We start from the raw sequence: 23,085 nt of genomic DNA on the forward strand, positions 1-23,085 counted from the left end.
GGTACAAGGCCCGACTAGTTGCAAAAGGTTTTTCACAGGTATATGGAGTTGATTATGCAAAAACCTTTGCACCTGTAACAAAAATGAATTCTATCCAAGTCCTTTCTTTAGCTGCAAATCTAGATTGGGAGTTTCATCAACTGGACATTAAAATGCCTTTTTGAATGATGACTTAGAAGAAGAAGTGTACATGACCCAACCTCCAGGTTTTTGTGCTAAGGAAAATAAGTAGAAAGTTTGCAGACTAAAGAAATTTCTATATGGCTTAAAACAGTCTCTAAGGGCCTGGTTCAGTAGGTTGTTAGACAGTGTATGCCCTTAGCTCCAATCAAATTGATGTACTGATACATTTATTGTAAATGAATGAAAGTACATAATTGTTTCATGTTATAATTGGTGTGTTTCTGTGTAATTACCCCTTAAAACTGGACAGTTATGAGACTCGTGTTAGTTTAGAATGTTCTCAATTATTGGATAGAGTTGGGGAGTTTATCATTCTAAGGCTGACACTAATGTGCTGCCAAGAAGGTTGGGGTAGCCTGTCTCAGTTGCCAAGGTTAGACCCGAAGCACATGTAGTGTGTGTTTGTTTGAAACATTAAACCCGAACCAATTTCCAGTTATGCCTTGGACCTTGGAGATAGGTGGGAAAAACTGGAAAGTTACACATAACCCTTAAACTCGATTATTGTACTGCACTAGGTGTCTGATCGAGCTGTCTTTGATATGCTAATCAGTGAGATCCTTTGGGGGTCAAAACCTAGGTATGTTGGGGTAGTTTGAGAATTCACTTGAGTGGGTGATCATAGTGACAGGATCAACCCCTTTGTCGAACAAAGTGAATGATCGGGACTACACTCTCTCTGATGGAAACCAAAACTATTGGCAGTCGATTTCAACCGTGTTTGAGATTTGTTTTGCAAAATATATTTATATGATATCTATATATTATGTTTTAAGAAAAAGGTTTGCAAAAGGTTTTAATTCCTCGGACCCATCCGAGCAGAGAGTGCAATACTGCACCTTGCAACCAGGGGAAAGGTCCTTGCCTGTCGGGTAGTAGTTGATCATTATGGGCTGAGAGATTAAGTGTAAGAGACCTTTTAGGGCTATTTACTTGATGGGTTATATCTTACTTAAGTCCATTATCCTTGGGCCTTCATAGGATGGATGGACTCTAGGATCATTTAATATAAATGTTGGGCCCATTAAGAGCCCATTCTGATGGACTTAGGGGTTCATTGTGCTTGACAGTGAATTCAGCCAGGCCTTTTCACAAAGGCTGGGCCAAACCCATATGGGCTTATGTAGGGTCATTGTTGGGGTCCCACGTCATACAAAGTGAATCAAATGGGCCAAAAACTACCTAGGGACGTGAGCCACTTGCTTAATGGGCTTAAAGTCCATGATTAATTGGATTAATCAAGTGGTCACATGACAACTTAGGTAGTCATGTGACTTGGGCGAATATGGGTTTGGATATGGGTCTGGATCAGCCATTAGGATAAGAGGATAAGTTTTATCCACTTAAAGAGTCCAAATCCAAATAAAGATTTGGATTAGGAACCTCCTAATTCGATTAGGAGTGGTGATCCTTAAGGCTAAGAAAAGAGATCAGATCTTCTCTAGATTACTCTGCTCTCAGTTCTCTCTCCCTGTTCTTACCACCCCAGAAACCCTAATTTGACCTCCAATTCATGGACTGATCTTGATCAGTTCTGGCTTCTGATTTTTGCAAGAAAATATCAGAACCAATTCATGCTTACCTCCCTTGTTCGACCCAAGGTGTTGGGTCACAATTTTGCTGAAAATTGTGTTGCTGAGCCAGCTTCAATTCAACCTACACCATCTTAAGTGGAAGCTGGTTTTAGAACTATCTTTGGGCATGAACTACCACTTTGGGAGCTACACTTGTGGATTCTGTATCAGGCATACTTCTCCATTTCTTTTGGCTTTAGAATTGGCCCGGTTTCAGTTTAAGAACGATCCTTGAAAAAGCAGTTTTTCTGAAACTAGGAATACGATTCTCAAAAGGTTGCAAGACAATTTTTGAAATTTCGCCCAACCATCTGGCATGGTTCGGCCATCCATATGATGGATTTAACCTTTCTTCATAGGTTCCACAAGACGGTTCAAAAAATGGGCTTTAAGCATTGCCAATCTGATCACACACTCTTTGTGAAGAGAGAACAAGGAAGAATGGTAACTTTAATTGTATATGTCAATGGCATTATTATCACTAGTGACTAGGACTCAGAGATACAAAGATTGAAGAGATTCTTGTCTACTCAGTTTCAAGTGAAGGATTTGGGGCCTCTTTACATTATTTACTTGGAATTGATGTTGCTCGCTCAAATCAGGATATCTTCATCTCCTAGAGAAAATATATTCTAGATCTCTTAAAAGATATAGGGAAGCTTGGAGTAAAACCTAATAACACTCCTATAGATGTTAACCACAGACTTGGGGATTGTAGTGATGAGCCCATAGCAGACACAAAGCAGTATCAAAGATTGGTGGGCAGACTTCTTTACCTATCTATGACAAGACCTGACATTGCATATGTAGTGGGAGTCCTTAGTCAGTTTATGCATGCCCCAAGGACCACACACTTGGATGCAACATACAGATGTAGATTGGGCTGGACTCCTATTTGAAAAACATGGACATATGAAAGTTGATGTTTACACTGATGTAGATTGGGCTGGTTTTGTGGACGATAGAAAATCCACTAGTGGCTATTATGCTTTTGTTTGGGGAAATCTTGTTACTTAGAGGAGTAAAAAACAAAGCGTGGTGGCCAAATCGAGTGCAGAAGCTAAATATAGGGCCATGTCTCATGGTGTGGTAGAACTTCTATGAATAAAGAACCTCTTGGGTGAATTGGAATTTCCTTTCAGTGACCCTATGTCACTCTACTATGACAATAAGACAGCCATCAACATCGCAAGCAATCTTGTTCTTCATGATAGAACTAAACATATAGAGGTTGACAAACACTTCATCAGGAAAAAATTGGAAAAAGGAAAAGTCTGCACTCCCTACATTAGCTTTGAGGAACAACTTGTAGACATTCTTACCAAAGAGTTACACTCCATGCGGCACTATAATATTTGTGACAAGTTGGGGATGATTGATGTCTACGCCCCAACTTGAGGGGGTGTGATGTAAATAAAAAAAAGGATGGTGCCGCCAACATTGTTGCTTTGATCTTCATCTTCTCTTCTCATCTCTTCTTCTTCTCCTCTTCTCTTCTCTTCTTCACTCTTGAATGAAATCTATCCCGTTAACCCAGTAAGGACCTTATCCAATTACAACACAGACACTCATCTATTTAAAGGCATCTCCCCCTCATGGTAAAGGTTTCTCGCTACCTAACACTCTACTCCATATACAACATAACTGACATTACAGCAATTTGATATTATTTTCCTTTTTATTTGTGGTATTTACTTATCACATAAGAATTTGAATGCACCCCTCCCTTTTGTCCATCATACCCTTATTCTATGGTGAATTCTCTTCATCAATATCTCCCTTGTTATGAAGTTATCAAACAAAGGTACCAAAAATGGTCACATTGAGTTATCTCATGGTTTCCAATCCTAATTGTACCTTGATTTGCACTCCTATTATTATCAAATTCACATAGTATATATATATATATATATGTCATATTTATTTAAAACCTCTTGTTTCTATGATAGCTATGCATAAAACTAATTTTGCATTTAATCATTATATAGTTTCATCAATTCAAACAATATCATCAACAAACAAGTACCAAGAAACCTTCTACATATGTTTAATTATCCATGATTGGTGCAAATAAATAAGGGTTAAGTTTTGAACTTTGGTGAAGACTCATGGTAACTATAAAATCTAATGCTTCTTCCACGGGTATTCTAACATTGTTTGTTGCATCATCATACACATTCTTAATTGGGTCTACATATTTTTTCCAAGATCTACCATACTATCATATGCTTTTTCTAGATCAACGAATATCATACGAAATTCTCTTTCTTTCTCTAAACTCTTCTATCAATCATCCCAAAAGAAAGATATATAGTATAAAATTTTGGAAGATATGGAGACTAGAAATGCCTCTCTTATAAATACATAGCCAACCATGATTTTGTTTAACCACCAAAATTCTACATCTAATGTCCAAAAAAAATTAGATAATTGGTCCCAAACAACCTATATAATTAAAGAACCAATTACTATCCCCTCATTAGCAAATGAGGGAAAATAATGGAAATTTGTGAGAAGTTTGAAGATGAGAATCATATATTCATACAATGTCAACTGGTGAGACAAATTTGGACGGCAAGCATAGACCAAATTCCAAGACCCAATCAAGGAAAATCCATCGATCAAAGACAAAAATCAATAAGAAGCTTAAAGCAATAATCCACCCATATATAGCAACAAGTACAAAAAAAAGATTTTGCCATAATAAAATATTCAATAACAAGTGTTAAATGGTTAAACCTTGCCCAAATCAAGAAAATGGCTGCACTAAGCCTAGCTAAATGAATATTTGAAAACTTATCTATAATTGGTAGAGAAAGAAAACTCAAACCAAATCTTTGGTTAAATGGAGACCCTCCACCAAAGCAAAAAAAAAAAAAAAATCAAGATAAATTTTGATGCAACTAGAAACATGAGGGGAATGCACAATTGGATGTATGGTTTGAGGACAACACAATAACATCAATAATTAGATATCGAAATAGATAGGTTACCATACAATGACCGGACATGTACGCTCGAGAGAAACCCACCTCGAGGACAAAGATTACATAAGAAGACGAATATGCATTCAAACTCTAAGGAGTTTAAAGGAGATAATTCAAGTTCCATGGAAATGTAGAAAGCTTCTTCAAGAGTGTGATCGATGTTCTACTACATTCATGATATTGGGGCCATGACAGCTTACAAATGACAGATGACACAAGGCTTAGTCGTATTCTTATCTTCAGGAGATTCTTTACGGAATAGAAAGTTGTTTCATGTTTTATAATGGATAAAATACAAAAACCTCCCCTAAGTTTTGATGTTGTTCGATACAAAGTGTTTCTTGAATCGAGATTGTAATCAGATAGTTCTGCCAACTGGGTACAGCCGAGGTGGAAGGATGAACCGCGCTCCAAGATCTGAAACCAAGAAAGTGGTCAGAGGCCGAGGAGTTATTCCCCGAGTAGGTACTCTGATGCTCAAGTTAGTGAAGAGAATGGGTGATTGGGCCGAGCAGTAATTGAAAAAACAGTGTTGGTCCGAGTAAAATAACAGTATGAATGCTAGAAGTACAAAAGTCCCTTACCTCGAGCGGGGATTACCTACTTATAGTCGAAGATCCTTGTCCAATTTGGATGAGGCTTCTAGGTTTGTTGGGATGAGGTTCTCCGCCAAAGTTTTCAGGATAAGACCTAATCCTCGGTGGAGCTGTCCTCCTTATCCCTACAACGCTCTCCTGTCTTGGTCTTGCTTATCTGATGACGTGGTGCCGACATGATAAGGTGGCAATAGAGGTGACACGTGGCACCTGGGGCTAGCTCAACCATAACCAAACAAGTTTTTTGACAAACATTTGAGGGTAATTAGAACCGTGGGCATTTATTTATTCAATAAAGGTTGTCATATAGGCACCACTTCAGCATTTAGCCCATCATACTGATCGAAACTTATAGAGACTTGCAAAAGCAGGTCTTAATTTATGTACACAACTATAATTGGGGGAACCTTCATTTTAGTGCTTCCCCCAATGGGTAGGTGTTTATTGACTACTTTGCTGATGTGGTGCCTAATGGCACCTAATTGTCAATAAACGGTTTCATTATTGCTTTTTTCAGTTTTTCAAACAAATCAAGTAAAAACATTTAGTAAATAAATGGAAACTATACTAAACACATACAAAATCTTCCCCTATACTTTCACTTTAACAAAATCCTCCCCTGTAGTTTTAAAAAATCATGCATTTATGGATTTACCTCCCTTCCCTCATCGTCCCACATGGAAAGTTATAATCTAATGTGTTTATTTTTTAAAATACCTATTTTTCACTTATATCTATTAATTAAGATACAGATTTGTAAAAAAAATACTTCCAAAATAGTATTCATCTTCTTCTCCAAAAATTAATATCCAGAGTCATCAAAGACAACCTAATCGTTCACCCTTCCATTTAACATGGGGATTGGTGCTTTCAAGAATATTTTGGTCATTTGATTCAATAAGTCTCTCCTAAAGGTAGAATAGGTATTAAAAAAAAATGCATTAAGTCATCACTTTCAAAATGGGACAACGATAAAAAGGAGGTAAATGCATGATTTTTCAAAACTACAAGGAAGATTTTGTTAAAGTGAAAAAACAGGAAAGGATGTTATGATTGTCAAAAAACTTAGGGGAGGTTTTCATATTTTACTCTTTTATAAAATTGGAAATGCTCACTATCAATCAACTTCTAGAAACGAAAACGGTGGATACTCCAACGGCATCGCTACGTGACTACATCTTAATAACTGTTGGGAAATGGGGTCACTGTAACTTTGGAGGAGAAGCTCTGAGGCGCGTATAAAGACACTGTCTTTAGAATGTTATTTGCCCCCACTCAGTTTCATTGAGTTTACTGTTGGGCTACAGGCAAATCCGGACTGTGAGAGAGAGAGAGAAAGAGAAAGTGGATTTCAAAAATGTGTGTTTTTGAAGTTTTATTCATGCTCCTTAAATAGTTTATGAAGAGGTATGAAGAAAAAGTAAGTATTGGTTTAGAGAAGACACCTTGAAATCACACTCGTTGCGTGATATCAAACCTCCATACTCTCCTCTACTATTTCTAAAGAGTGTAAATCAATTCCTATTAAAATACTGAAAACAAAGCTTATAATTTTTCAATGTGGGACAAGTTCAAAATTGAGTTTTATAAGAGAAAAGCTAATTTTCCAAACAAGTGTGCAGGTGCAATTTTTCATATAATTGACCAATCAAATCCATTGGATTTAATCTCTTATGAGATTAAAATCCAACAATAACAATATATCAAAGGTTAAAAGACTAAAACCTCTTCAATTTTACATGACTAAATGATGGATCCCCAATTCAATGTCTCTACTACGTTTATGATTCCAATTTATTGGTCAGTTGTTTTTCTGATATCATATCATTTTCATATCATAGTTGAACCCTTTTTTAACATAGATTAATACTTCTTCTGTCGGATGACATTATCCTGGCAAATACTTCCCCTTTGTCGGCAATCTGTGAAGCACCGTTTACATATGACATCATGGGTGGGTGAAAGTTTTTTTAAAAATCTAAATTATCCCCTTCAGGTTATATTGGTTTTTCTCTCTTGAATTACTTCTTTCTGATATACCTATTTCTATATTTTGTTTCTTGTTTGTCTTCTCTGCTAAAGATATAATATGAGAGAAATTTTCATTTGCATTTTTTTGTAGTTACCTAGCGTCCCTATTTGAAAACTTGATCGAGGGTTTTGGGAGTTTCCATGGAGAACACGGTAATTAAAGTGGAGTTGCCTGAAGAACCAAAGCTATTGTTTGGAGTTTTGATCATTTATTCTTATTGCCGGTCGAAATAGGCTAAGAGCAATACAGTCAATTTGCTCCTAAGCCGAGGTGCTGAGGTGCAGTGGAGGAGTCCGAGGCCTGGAGGAGACGAGGACTATTAGGTCGGTTCTGCATGGAGTGAAAGGAGGAAAACATCAGAGGCCCCGGGATGGTACTCGAGGTAGAGACTCCAACGGTCAAGTTAGTACGAGGGAGGTATAAGGTGGACGAGGCCTGAGATGTAAACACTCAGATGAGTCCACAAAGGAGAATAAGAGTTCCCAAATGCTCGTTCTTAAATCCCAGTTCCAATCTCTTACCTTGAGGGGGAATAGCTCCTATTTATACTTGAGGTCGCCTGGAAGTCGGTGAGCTTAGACGGCTCGGATGCGGTCTGTACACGAGGAGCACAGTCATCCGAAATCGCTAGGTGACTCCGCACTATTGGTTCTGGGGAAGCCGCCGAACTCTGTTCTACGCACACCTTGATTGAATCCACTCTGAACGCTGCCACCTAACACATGCAAGCCCGCTATTGGGCAGGGCCACATGCGCCTACATCAATTATTGTCTTCTTATGTAAGAGCAGACGCTACTGTTTTGTTTTTTTAGAAGTGAGATTTTGAATGGAGTCTGTAGACCGAAGCAAACTCTTATTTACCATTAAATTAAATGGGTTTATTTTTTCTTCCTTGGGATTGCTTTTTCTTCTTTGGATCAGAGATTGAATGCATACTCTCAAACCGACTTTGTTTTTTGTCAATGGTTCCTGTGCTACTAGCAATAGATTGAGTGAAGGGCAAAAAGTCTGGTTTTTCCATGTGGTAGTAACTGCCAATGGCTGATGAATTTGATCCAATATTAGTGGTTCTCTTAGAAATTTTGAAGGGTGTTGAAGGCCAAAATAGTCTTTTTACACATAACGGTATTCTACCAGCCAGGTAGAAGTCTTTTGCCTTGTATCAAACGTTAACTTAATCAGAATATGTTGTAGAAAAAAATAAATAAATAAATAAATCAGAATATAGTTTGCGTAGATTCTGTACACCTTTAACCCCTATCCATTAGTCTGATACTGAATGGATCACAAGGCCAAAAGGATTCAACAATGAACAAGTCCAAAACAACCAAGTAGATCCACCTGATCACCATCAAACCCTTCTCTCTCTTTCTCTTTCTGTCTCTCTGTTAATCACGTTAGAGTTGGATAAGATAAAGAAGAATGGCTTTTTAGGTTGCATTTGGCATTCCTTATTTTAAGGACTTTATCCCCTTTTTACAGTTAAAAACTCAGTGATCATAGGGACATTTTAACAGTAAAAAGGAGATAAATCGTCCTTAAAATAACGAATGCCAAATGCAGCCTTATCAATCACCACTTCCATTCCCACCATCGAAGAGAACCAACCAACAGAAGCCATGGATTTCCTATCTAAAGGGCTTCTGGCCTATGACATTTCCATGTGGATCATAGTTGCAGGTGATGAACGTATCTCCACTTCTACATGTCACCCTACCACACCCAACGTACAAGCTCTGCTTCCAAATTATCTGTGTGTAGTGTAAACAGTCATGGTTCTGAACACATCTGTTGCTCTGGTAGTTGTAGTACTGCTTCTCAGCAGCCCATTCCTTGACAGCGTCTGCAGATTTCCAATCTCTTCCACTCCCCCAAAATATGTTCTCCCCATAGTTGGAGTTGGAGTGGATCAATGCACAATCATCCCTTCTCTGATTGGCCCACTGGTTCGCATAGCTCGCCAGCTTCTCGCTCCATTGAAGTGGCCGGAGTCCTAACTTGGCGCGTTCTCGGTTATGGGATGACAGATATTGCTCAACTGTGTCAGCTGGAGTTCTTAATACTTGCAGAGCTGATGATGTGATGAAGCATGGAAGCGAGAAAGAAAGGAGGAGGATTCCTAAGAGACCACCTGAAACTAATTGTTTGATCTCCATGGAGAAATAATACTCAAAGATCAAGTTTTATGATGTGGGACTAGAAGGGGTTCTGAGGTTTATATTGCAGGTTCCATGGAAGAATTATTCTGCTTGTCCCAAAAGGATCTGTCTCAATTATTAAAGTGATCTATTAAAGATGGAATCATTTCACATGATGGTTTCCAGGGTGGAGGTGCATGGATTCTTTTGAGTTTTGACTTAACTTCCAAAAGGGCTCCCAATCATTTGAACAACTAATGGATGGGATTATTGAGATTAATTTATTAGTAATTAATGCAGTTTAGAAGAGAATCTTTGCTTCATTTATGAGGAGCGATCAAATTGCCATTTTCTATGACCAATTTGTTGGTGTGGGTGAGCCATAAAGTTTATCTAGAGGATCGTCGAGGCAATGGACTAAATGGGTCCTGTGAATTGTGGTCATCCAGTTGGATTTTTGAATCAAATTTGAACTGGGTTCAGATTTGAAAATTTTGTGAAAATTGAGTTGAATCAGGTCCATGGGCTTTCACGGGAAGTAGGCCAATGCTGGAGATTCATTTCAAAACCCAGAAAAGATCACTGGGTCACCTAGACGGTTCCCGGGCCAATCGGTCCTACCGTCCGATCCAGTCCGGTTTTCAAAACCATACTTTCAGGTATCATGTATTTCCAGCTTCATAGATTTCTTCCCATAAACACATTTCTCATACAAACACAAACTTAAAACAACAATAAAACATAAACCCTATTGCAAACTGCAATATATAGAATATATCACCTTGCCCATACAACAAACTTGAAATTTTGGTTTTCAAATCTGAGAATCGAATCTGATAACTGAAATACCCTAAAACGAAAATCATTAAGAAAAAATGAACCATGATCTAAATAATTGAACTAAAAACTGAAACTAAATCTCGGTTCAGTTTTCCAATTTCAACGGAAATATGCTCACCCCATACTAAGTAATGGTACCCAAATATCTTTACAATGCCCTTTCCCCCTACCAAAAAATAAATAAATAAAAAGGGTTTTTTATTGTCCATTCCACCTCATAAACTTTTATGGGTTTGTACAGTTGGATAGAATAGTGTTAAGTGGGGAATTAATGAATCAAACTTGAAGAGGGTAGTGAATAATAGGTGGAATTGTTAGTAAAAAAAATAAAAGAAAAGCCAATAAAAAATTCTGAAGCAGACTGAACCATAAATTTCTCTAAATAAAATTAGAAAACAAATTTAAAAAAAATGAAAAATCCCTGATGACTTCACTATTTTTTTGTTTGTTTCTTGCGGCTACACAACTGGAGTAGCCCATCCCCCTCCCTTCTCATCTATGATATTTTATAGCAAGTAAATCACATCAAACGCTACCATGTTAGCAATCACCACTTCATCACAATCCCATTTAGGGTTTCGGTTATTCTGCCAGAAGCTGGGGTATGATTGCCAACTCAAATCCATTTAATGAAAGCCAATCACTGTCCCCTTATCTCCTTCAAACCTTGGATACTTCAATCATCCAATTCCAAACTTGACATTTAAGAGAAAGGGGGCCAAAACCAAGCTGTAATCTAGTTTTTTGATAGTTGGCTGCCAAGTTTTTCTATGAACTTTATCACATGGGGAGTGATTAAAAAGCACCAGCATATGCATAATGGAGCGGTCAATTCTTGAAGGAAACCAATGAGAATCCACAGGCAGAATGTGGGTATCAAGTGGCTGATGAAATTGATTAAAATTCAACATTGTAGCTTCATTTTGGATCGTTGATTCCTATTGTTTGCTCTTCAAACCTTCCTCCATTATGTTCTTCCTTTTGATATGGCTTCTATTTTTGAATTCTATTTAGACAAACAATCAACCACAAATTCCAACTCTTTTACAGTCCATTCCACCTCTTTGTCTCCCTTGCAAAATCTCCTGGTTCACTTATTAGGCATCTGATTCCAATTTCGCCCTTCTATAATTTAACTTTACAACTAACCATGGACCCAGGGTAATGGCCCAAAGCTCAGCTGCCTTGGATGCAAGTGGCAATCTTAACCCTGGCCCTTTTGACCCACCCAACCCATCCGCTTCAAAATTCACCCATACCCACCCATTTCAGCAGATGGGTTATATGGGTCAAATTACCCATTAGGGTCAGGAAAAGAGGGTCAGGGTGAGTTGGGTTGAGGGTACCCATTGGGTCAAAAAGGGTTAAGGTCACTTGAGTCAAGGAGAGGGTCGAATGAGGGTAAGGGGAGAGGGTCGAGAGAGAAGATACTGCAAGAGTTGAACAAAGATCTCTGGTTTTTTCTCAGTTCTCAGTCGAACGAACTTCCACCATCGAAGATTAATCCATATAAGTGTCATATATATCTTTGTTCTTTGTTCCATTAGTCATCAAATTGAGCATCAAAGCATCAGGGTTTCACAGTTCTCTCAACTCTCTGTTAGTTCCGCCATTGAAGCAAGTTTGTTCTCTTAGCTTCAACGCCATTATTTCTCGCCGTGTCACTATTTTCATCACTGTTGTTTCTCAGAGTTCTCAAGTTGCGTGTACATCAGAGCTTTGAATAGATAAATCTTTTGACATTACTCATCTACTTTAATATCATAGATTTTATATAGTGATTGGCATACTGAAGTAGAAAATCAAGATGGAATCATTTTCTTTAATCTCAAATAGCTGTTTTTTATTGAATGGTTTCTAGTTTCTACCTGGCATTTGATTTCAGATTGAATGTACGTAATAGTAGTGCTTAATCCGTTAATATTTGAATTGACAACCACCGGATAAATTGCATATAGTTTGGCATTGTTTACAAATGGAGAAGTGTTTTAACAATCTGGTCAATACAAGTCATACTTGGGCAAGCTTTTTGACAAATGCTGCTATGTATTTGCCCTGATGCTCTGCAAGCACCAGCTGTCCCACTTGGCTCCCTTGTGCCATCACCAGCAAAAAAGCCAGCACCATATGGAGAACCTCCTCTAATGGAGTCCATTCTGAACATTCCAGTTCCAAAGGTGTACCCAATAGGAATAAAGATCATCCCATTGTGGGCTAACTGGGTGATTGCAGTTCAACTGCATATAAATATGTCAAGTGACCATTCTATATTCACTTTGCAATTTTTCTGAAATATGTAATTATTTGAATTATCACCAAATGGCATTAAGTTTTACTAGTTATGGTTCTGTGAAACCCTCGTTTATTCTCATGGCCCCTGTTATAGTCTCATTCTCATATTTTAAATATTCATAACAAATTAAATAGCCATTGTCTCATTCTCAATGAAAAGAAATTTTCATTTTGACCCTAACCCTAGCACATACAAAAAGTAACAAAATCCATCACTAACATGTGATACCTTTAATCATCTTTGCTGAACTAACAGTACAAGAAAATAATGAGACTAACAACCTTTTTTTTGGATGGTTGTGGGGGACAAAATCAATTTCCAAATGGCTCAACAATCATTAAGGCAGAGTGAGAGGGATGAGACTCCAATATGAAAGGAGACCCCCAAATTGCCAAAAGAAATGAGCTTTCTAAACCCAAGATTTGGTTTAATGAAGAAAACATTTAAATTTGGAAAAAAAATTGTATCAAATTTAACATAAAAATGATAATTACACATAGGGAAAAGCAATTTACACTAGTTTGATCCAAAACCCAAATACTGAGAGTGCAGAAACTATGGACTTTGATGGCTACTCAAGAAGGGGGGTTGTGTTAGATAGTGTATACCTTTAGCTCCAATCAGATTGATGTACAAATACATTTATTGTAAATAAAAAAAAAGTACATTATTATTTCATGTTGATATTGGTATGTTTCTGTGAAATTACCCCTTAAACTAGACACTTATGAGATTTGTGTTAGTTTGGAAAGACTTGGGGAGTTTATCTTGCCAAGGCTGACATTGATGTATTGCCAAAGAAGTTGGAGTAGTTTGTCCAAGCTGCTAGGGTTAGACCTAGAGCACATGTAGTGTGTGCTTGGTTGAAACACTGAATCCAGACCATTTTCCAGTTATGCCCTGGACCTTGGAGATTTATGGGCAAAACTGGAAAGTTGCATATAACCCCTAGACTTGATTATGGTATTGCACTAGGTATCAAATTGGGCTATCTTTGATATGCCAATCAATGAGATCTATTGGGGGTCAAAACCTGGGTATGTTGGGGTAGTCTAAGAATTCACTTAAGTGGGTGATCATAGTGATAGAATCGGCCCCTTTGTCGGACAAAGTGAATGATATCTGGTTTAGTTCATCGACCCGAGTGATGAATAAAAAAATCAAGATATCTATTCAATACATTCAACTCTTTTCTTCTTTTCTAGAACGAAAGGAAATAGATAAAAGTTCATGTTCCAATGAATCACACGTAGAGATATTGATAACACACATGAAGTTAATGGTATTTCATAACTAATTGATTGAGCAGCAGCTCGTAGACCACCTGAAAAGGAATATTTATTATTCGATCCATATCCTAACATAAGAAGTCCAATAGGAGCAATACTTGAAATGGAAATCCATAAAAAAAACACCTATACTAAGATCGGATAGAACAAGGCGATAACCAAAAGGAATTACTGAATAACTAAGTAGAATTGATATGACCTCTACAGATGGTCCAATACTAAATAAATGAGCATCTTCTCTAGATGGGAGAAGATCCTCTTTGAAAAGTAGTTTTATTTCATCCACTAGAACTTGAAGAATTCCCAAAGGGCTGGCGTATTCAAGTTCGATACGTTATTGTATCCCTGTGGATATTTCTCTTTCTAACCACACAGTTACTAGTACCCCTATTGCGATTCCCGATATAAGAGTCAAAATAGGGACAAGCAACCATATGAGCCCATAGACTTCTTTTAAGGATTCTGATCTGGAAAAAGAATTGATAACTTGTGCTTTTGTCGTATCAATTATCATTTCAGCAATCAACTTCTCCCATAATGATATCTATACTACCTAGTATCGTCATAATGTCAGCCAATTCCATTCTTTTAACTAGCTGAGGAATAATTTACAAATTAATAAAACCTAGTGGACACTCTCTCTAATGGAAACCTAAACTACCGGTAGTGGATTTCAACTGTGTTTGAGATTTGGTTTTGTAATATATATATATATATATATATATATATATATATTATGTTTTATAAAAAATGTTTGCAAAAAGGTTTTAATTCCCAGGATCCATCCGAGCAAAGAGTGTGACATTACACCATGTAGCCAAGGGAAAGGTCCTTCCCTGTCAGGCAGTGTTTGATCATTATGGGCCGAGAGATTAAGTGTAAGAGATCATTACAGGGTTGATTACCTGATGGGCTTTATCTTAGTTAAGTCCATTATCCTTGAGTCTCTTCTTTTGTCTCCTAAGAAACCCTAGTTCGACTATAGCTTATTTGGAACTGATAGAGATCAGTTTTCCTTTGATTTTTGCAAGAAATCCAAAGGAATTTTGTGCTCACCTCCCTAGTTCGATCCAAGCACTTGGATTGCAGTTTTGTTGAAAATTGCGTGGATAAATCGGCTTCAGGAGTACACTGTGCCATCTAAAGTGGAGGCTGGTTTTAGGACTGATTTGGGCATGAACTTCCACCTTGGGATCTGCGTTTGTGGTATCCGTATTATGTATACATCTCTCTCTTTGTTTGGTTTCAAATTTGGTCCAGTTCAGTGCAAGACCGATCCTGAAAAATGCAGTTTTTCGAAACATAGGGAATTCGGTTCCTAAAAGGATTATGCAATTTTTGAAATTTCACCCAGCCATCTAGCATGGTTTGTCCACCCATATGATGGATCCTAACCCTTCCTTCAGTGGTATCAGAGAACTAGGTTAAGCCCTTGAACTGAACCAAACCATATTTGAACCAAATTTCAAATCGGTAAGAGCTAATCTAGCCGATTTGAGCAATTAGTAGAAAATTCTGAGAAATTGGTTCTCATAATGGGTGAATGGTTTGGAATTTTGGTGAATATATTCTAATATATTATAGAATTTTTCTATTACGGATTCTTGAAATCTTGGGCTGAAAGTGTGATGGAGACCGAAATCTTGTTGGCAACAAGTTTTGTGTACACCAAGATCATTATTTTGATTATGTTGTCTGTAATTAATTATTTTCTTTTCTAGAAAAAAATGTATTAGGTTTTTCTAATGTAAGCAATAGAAATTAGGGTTTTTCTATTTTTTTACATTGGAGAAATCGCTAGAGCATGCGGAGAAGACAAAGCTTGCAGATGGAGACAAATCAAAACTCTTCGATTAGATTGAGGAGGTATCTCTCCAATGAATTCAGGGACTATTTAAAGGACAATGGGATTATACCACAGTTGTCTCCTCCTGCTACTCCTTGTCCATTCAGAGTTACTCATGTTCTTTTGGGGGCATGCATTGGAGACTGCAATTTACATGATGAACCAGGTTCCAACCAAGTCGGTTCCTAAGACTCCTTATTAGCTATGGACTGACAAGAAACCAGGTGTAAGACACTTGAAAATATGGAGTTGTCCAACACATGTCAAAAGGACAAGTGCGGACAAATTGATATCTAAAACCAGTCATTGCCTATTTGTAGGCTACCCCAAAGACTCCATAGGGTATCCTTTTTATGACCCACGAGAACAAAAATTGTTTGTTAGTTGAAATGCCTATTTGGAGGAGGACTATATCCTGAACAATCATTATCAAGAAATTGTTCTTGATGAAGAGAACTCAAGAGTAGTGGGAGATGACCCATAGATTTTAGAAATTATTCCCAACTTAGAAGATCTACCCGGGTTTCTAGACATCCAATTTGTTACGGCTATGATTAAGAAAGTTACTTGATGGATGCTACAAGCAGTGAGGAAGATTCCGTAACTTATACAGAAGTTATGTTGGACATAGAGTTTGGACTCGATGGGTAGATGCCATGAAAGTCGAGATGGACTCGATGAAAAACCAATAGAGTTTGGACTCTCATAGGCCCACCCCCTAGGGTGAAAGCAATCTATTGCAAGTGGATCTACAAGAGAAAGAAGGGCTCTGATGGAAAAATTGAGACCTCGTCTAAAACCATGCTTCTAGAAGCTAGAAAATCCTATTTGACTCAACAGTCAAATAGTTTGATTTTGAGTAGAATACAGATGAACCCTATGTTTATAGAAAGACAATAGGAGATAAGTTTATATTTTTTTATTCTATATGTATATGACATAACATTGGGAATGATGTAGGAATGTTGATTATGGTAAAGGTCTGACTTTCGTAGCAACTCTCCATGAAAGATCTTGGAGAAGCCTCTTATGTCTTGGGACTTCATCAATAGATACAACATGCAAAACTCCAAGAAGGAATTTGTTTCTTTAAGGCATGGAGTCACTTTCTTCAAAGGAATGTCACCTAAGACCCCTGAGGAGATTGAGGACATGAGAAAGGTTCCCTATGTCTTAGCCGTAGGGAGCATCATGTATGTTATGTTGTATACTCGGCCAGACACTGCTCAAGTTGTTAGTGTTGTAAGTAGATACCAATCTTACCTAGGACAAGAGCATTGGACTGCTATGAAAAACGTACTAAAGTGCCTACGGAGGACTAAAGATTATTGTCTTGTCTTCGGTGGTAGTTCACTACAGATGGTCGGGTATACTGATGCTGACTTACAACCTGACCCAAATGATAGAAAGTCTATATTTGGATACTCTAGGACCCTATGTAGTAAGAAAAATAATCCACGACCGAGGCCAAACACATTGCCATAACTGAGGCTGCCAAATAAGTAGTATGGATGAAGAAATTCGTCCTAGAATTTGGAATCCTACCATATAACCCATTCCATTGTTGTGTGACAACACTGGATCTATGGGAGATTGTTGGTAGAGGGGACATACAGATTCAAAAGGTAGCATTAGTGGAGAATGTGACAAACCCATTGACTAAGCTATTGACATAGAAAGTGTTTAAGAAACACGTGGATAGTATGGGACTGAGGCTTGTACCCGATTGGACCTAAGTGCAAGTGGGAGCTGTTAGACAGTGTATGCCCTTAGCTCCAACCAGATTGATGTACAAATACATTTATTGTAAAAAAATAGAAGCACATTATTATTTCATGTTAATAAGGGTATGTTTCTATGAAATTACCCCTTAAACTGGACACTTATGAGACTCGTGTTAGTTTAGAATGTTCTCAACCATTGGATAAACTTGGGGAGTTTATCCTGCCAAGGCTGACACTGATGTGTTAACAAATAAGTTGGGGCAACTTGTCTCAACTGTTAGGGTTAGACCCAAAGCACATGCAGTGTGTGTTTGGTTGAAACACTGAACTCGGACCATTTTCCAATTATGCCCTAGACCTTAGAGATTGATGGGCAAAACTGTAAAGTTGCACATAACCCCTAGACTTGATTATGGTACTGCACTAGGTGTTGGATTGGGCTATCTTTGATATGTCAATCAGTGAGATCCATTGGGGGTCAAAACCTGAGTATGTTGGGGCAGTCTAAGAATTCACTTAAGTGGGTGATTGATGTATCCGAAAGCGTGTCGCTAACCACTTCGGAACATCAGATTAGAGATTTATAATTTTTTCCAATCCTCACATAACCTTAAACAACGTAGTACATGGTGAGGAAGGGGTCGAACCCACAGGAAAGCGAGGAAAAAATTATTATTTTCTCGTTCTGGTCAAATAAAAAGAAAATGGAACTAGGAATTGAAGAAAATAAGAAAATAAAATCTATTAATGCTGAAATTAAAGGTTTGGAATTAAACAAGACAATAATTAAAATTCAGAAATTAAAGGAGTATTGAAATCAACAGAAAAAATAAACAAAAGTGATCCAAAATTTGGATCCAATGGCAGTAGCTACAGATTGGCCGGACAACTTATAGGAACCCCTCCTGACAAGAACTGGGCGTCCTTCCCTTCTTCAGCCCTTGAACTCCTCTAGACACCTTATCCTTGAACCGGATGAATTCGGATATGCAAAACGAATAGAAATTAAGAATAAAAATAACAGAAAATAAAAAGACGGTTGATCAGATCTAGTGGCGGTAGTTGCAGATTGGTTGAACAACTTGCAGGAACCCCTCTTGACAAGAACTAGGCGTCCCCCCCCCCCCACCTTTACAACCCTTGAACTCCTCAAGAAACCTTAGCCTTGTGAACTAGATGATTTGACCAACCCCTTCTCCAAGGCCCCTAGGGTCCTTTTTATTAGGTGTGAGCATTCGGTTTATTCGATTAAAAATCAAACCGAAAAAATCAAATTTTTTAAAACCGAAATATTAAAATGAAAACTGAAACTGAAACCGATTTTCAATAAAACCGAAATAACCGAACTAAAATTTTTGGTTCGGTTTTCGATTAAAAACCAAATTTAGTTATTATTATATATAATATTATATATTATAACCTATAATATATATACTATAAAATTTAATTTCATTATAATAAATTCTATATAATATATTAATATATAGATATATAGCATATTAAATTTATTAAATATTAAATATTGTATATTATATATTATATATTATATATTATATAATGAATTTTAGCTAATTTAGTTTTTTCGGTTAACTGAATTTCTAAATCTAAAAGCTGAAACCAAAAACCAAAATTATTAAAAACCGAATTAAATGAACCGAAATTCTCAAAAACCAAAAAAAATGAATCAAAAAAATCAAAATCGAAATTTTCGGTTTGGTAATTTGGTTTTAACTAAATAATGTTGACCCCTACTTTTTATAGACAAGGGTGGACATAACTGGGATTAGAGAGAAAGAGGGGGGCAGCAGCTGGGTTTTAGCAAAGATTTAGGCGCCCTAGAGTTTCTAATGAAGGGTTAGGATGGTTCTAAGCTGATCCTAAGGCTGGGAAGAAAAGGAGAGGGCACCCAATATTATGTAGGGCTGAGATTTGGGCACCTAGATAGAGAATGGAATAGAGGGTTGAGATCTAGTGGTTGGGGGCTGAATGGTGAGGATTAGAAGTTAGGTGGCGCCCTAGAGTTAGAAAGCTAAAAAGATAGTGCCCTAGAATGAATGGTGGAAATTAGAAAGGATGGAAGGTGGAGATTTAGCAGCTAAGGGCGTCTAGGGTTTATTAAGGATGAAAAGAATGAGTTAGAAGGCGCCCTAGTGTTTGATAAGGAGAGGGAAGCATGCTAATATAGTAGGAGGGGTGTCATTCTGGGTTTAACAGATATGAGGCACCCTCCTATGCTCAGTTTTTCACAAAAGCACCCCCTCTCTCAACTGGATTTCACACCAGCTTCCCAAAAATTGCATTTCAACAATGAAACAACTTCCCCATTTTTCTGTAAGATTTGCACAGAGACCCTCAGAGGTCACAATATTGAATTTAACTGGGAAAATGGAACATTTTGACTATTCTAAGGCCTTAAAATACTCTTGAACTGATGCCCTTAAGGCATCAAAATACAGAGTTATCAGTGATCATAGAGATAGGATCAGCCCCTTTGTCAAACCAAATGAATGATAGGGTTTACACTCTCTCTGATGAAAACCTAAACTGTCGGCAGTGAATTTCAACTATGTTTTTTGTAGGTTTTCTGCAATTTTTGCAATTTTTTTGTATTTTCTTTTTTTTTGAATTTTCTACAATATTACTGCCTTTTTTGCATTTTCTACAAAGTTTTATGGTATTTTCTACATAAATTTTGCATTTTCGGGTATACAAGTTGACTTGACCTGTTTCTACTACGTGGCATCCTTGGTAGAGATCATTATCTCAAAATGTTGTTTTCAGGTATACGGGTTGACCCAACCCGTTTCTGCCACATGGTATCCTTGATAAAGATTATTTTCTTGGTGTTGTTGTTTTCGGGTATACGGGTTGACCCAGCCAGCTTTTGTATTTATAGGTGAGGGTAGGTGGGTTAGTATGGGTGAGGGTGGGTAAGGGTCCATATGAATGGGTCGAGTGGGTCAATATGGGTGGGTCAGGGATGGGTTATGACCCTTTACCAAGCATTGATGATGGGTCATGGTGGGTTGGTGGGTCAAGATGGGTGAATTGGTATTCAGCCCTTACTCAACGTAACCCAATCCACCCATTTGTCACCCCTAGATGCAACAAAGAAAGCCGTTATGAGTTGTTACCTCACATCCAAATAGCTTTTATATTAGTTGTATAGTGGTCAGGAGCTAGTCTTGATAATACTAGTTCATCAATTATTTTTTTATATATTGGAATTAGTAAATATGTATGTATGTATGTATGTATGTATGTATGTATGTATGTATGTATATATGTATGTATGTATGTATGTATGTATGTATGTATGTATGTATGTATGTATGTATGTATGTATGTATGGATTGTAAAAATACAATAAAAGAAAAAAAATAAGAAAATAACATTGTAAAAATAAGAAAACATGGAAAACGATGCAGCACATTTAGAGATGCTAGTCAAGCCCAAAAACGCATACTAGAACCCATCCAATGAAGCTACACAACAGGAACAAATGAGATGTGTCATACATGGCAATTTTAAGCAGAAATGTTGATGTTGATGTCATGTATAAGTGCTAAATGTTCCAATCTCTTGCTAAAGTCTCAATAACTTTTTTTTTTCATATTTTCAGAATAAAATAAAATATTCTCAAAACCAAATCAAATATTTTTTGAGAATCTCTACTATATGTATAAAGCAAGGTTGTCCACAGCATACTCCCTCCTCTCTCTCTCTCTCATTAACTTTCTCCTTCCTCCCATTCCCCTAACCAAGCCTCCCATTTTGCCACATCACCAAGGCTCTTAGCCATTGGCCACGTTATACACATCTCATACCACAACCACTGGATTTTTGGTGGCTTTAGGCGGTTTTGGCATCAATGCCATTTTCTGAGAAAATGGCGCCACATAGGCACCACATCAGAAAAAGCGGTGCTTCAAAAATCAACCTCTTATTTGGTACCATTTTTCCAGAAAAAAAAAGTTGCTCCAAAAACACATCTTGAAAATCGGGAAAGTGTGGTATGAAGAAATGCCAAATTCAATGTTTTTCTTAGAAAACAGCCCATTGCTGCCAACGGTGCAATGATGTGGCACCAATGTGGCATCACCTTGGACATTGGATAAATAGACTAATGCTGAATACAGTTTACAGCATTGGTACCAAACAAAACTAGTGTTGTTTTCCCGGAAAACAACCTATGTGGCAGCATCGATGCCAAACAGAAAAAGGAGCTGTTTTTAGAAAAACAATTAATGCAACAGACCTTAATGCATACAACACCATTTTCTCATAAAACATCTCTGAAGCAATGGCATCAATGCCAAACACCTACTTAGTAAGTAGAGAATGCACGTCTCATCTCTTTCTAGTTCACACAAACCTCTCTCAAGTTGCTACCTCAGCAGGGCTTTTCTTGCTCTACTTTTAATCCCTTAATTATAAGTATCACATACTCTCTTTCCCTAAATTAAATTCCGTTGGTGGCATTCAAGATGAAAGGGGGTGCACTAGATTGGTAGGATAGTCTTTGAAAAGCTTGGAGAGACCAAAGTAAAGATAATTTTGGACTTGGGATAACATGGAAAACAAGAGGATGAAATGTGAATTCCCCTAGACTATACTCAAAATCTTCATTCAACTATTAGATAATAATTAAAAATTTTCAGTAATTTTTATATTTACTAAAATTTTGGTAATTTAATTACTAAAAATTACTGATTTTGGCAATTTAATTTAGTGAAAGTTAAATTATAAAACTTCCAATTATTCAAATACATAATTGGAAAATTCTAATAATTTCTATAATTATTTAATAATACATTTTTAATTATCATAATTATTAGAACTATATTTACGGGTTTGAGGGATGATTCCCGGGTAGAAATGGCAATGAGTGGGTTCGGGGCAGGAAGGATGATACTCCCCGTCTCGATCCCAAGTTTTCAATTGATTCCCATCTTTGACTTCAATCCTCATTAGAAAAAATTTAACATGCATCACTAATCCCATATGGAGATGGGTTCCCCATCAGGGACCTGAATCCCCAAATTTTTTAATTAAAAGTTTGTTTTTAGAAAGGTATTTATTAAAATAAAGGAAAATTAATATGCAAATAATTTCCATAAGCATTTGATACTACATTTATAATTACCATAATTATTGGAACTATATTTATGGATTTGGGGGATGACCCCCCGGGTAGGAATGGCAATGGGTGGGTTTGGAGAGGGGATCATACTCCCAATTCCAATATCAAGTTTTAAATTAATTCCCATCATTGACCTCGATCCCCGTTGGGAAAAGATTTAGCCTCCATCCCCGATCCACGATGGAGATGGGTACTCCATCGGGGACCTAAATCCCCAAACTTTTTAATTAAGTTTGTTTTCAGAAAGGTATTAATGGTGCACGGTCTGAATGCTCTTAGATGCAAGGCAGCTCAGAGATCTATCTGCTTTGCTGGCGGGTCAAACTACAAGAGAGAAAGGCTCAGAGGTCTCGAGGTGCTTTACTTGGCGTGGGCTCTCCAATGCTTAAGTTAGTACTGAGTTGTGCGAGCTGAATGCTAGAAGGCTAGTAAGCTTGTA

The 23,085-nt window shown here is 37.3% G+C and overlaps 1 pseudogene; it reads right to left on the reverse strand.

Moving 5' to 3' along the window:
- Positions 1 to 8,561: 8,561 nt before the first annotated feature.
- On the reverse strand, positions 8,562 to 9,568 carry LOC104603198 (pathogenesis-related protein PRB1-3 pseudogene; annotated as a pseudogene).
- Positions 9,569 to 23,085: the final 13,517 nt, after the last annotated feature.

Source organism: Nelumbo nucifera, chromosome 8 (genome assembly GCF_055504915.1).
Source record: "Nelumbo nucifera cultivar China Antique chromosome 8, China Antique-T2T, whole genome shotgun sequence".
In the NCBI taxonomy this organism is placed as follows: Eukaryota; Viridiplantae; Streptophyta; class Magnoliopsida; order Proteales; family Nelumbonaceae; genus Nelumbo; species Nelumbo nucifera.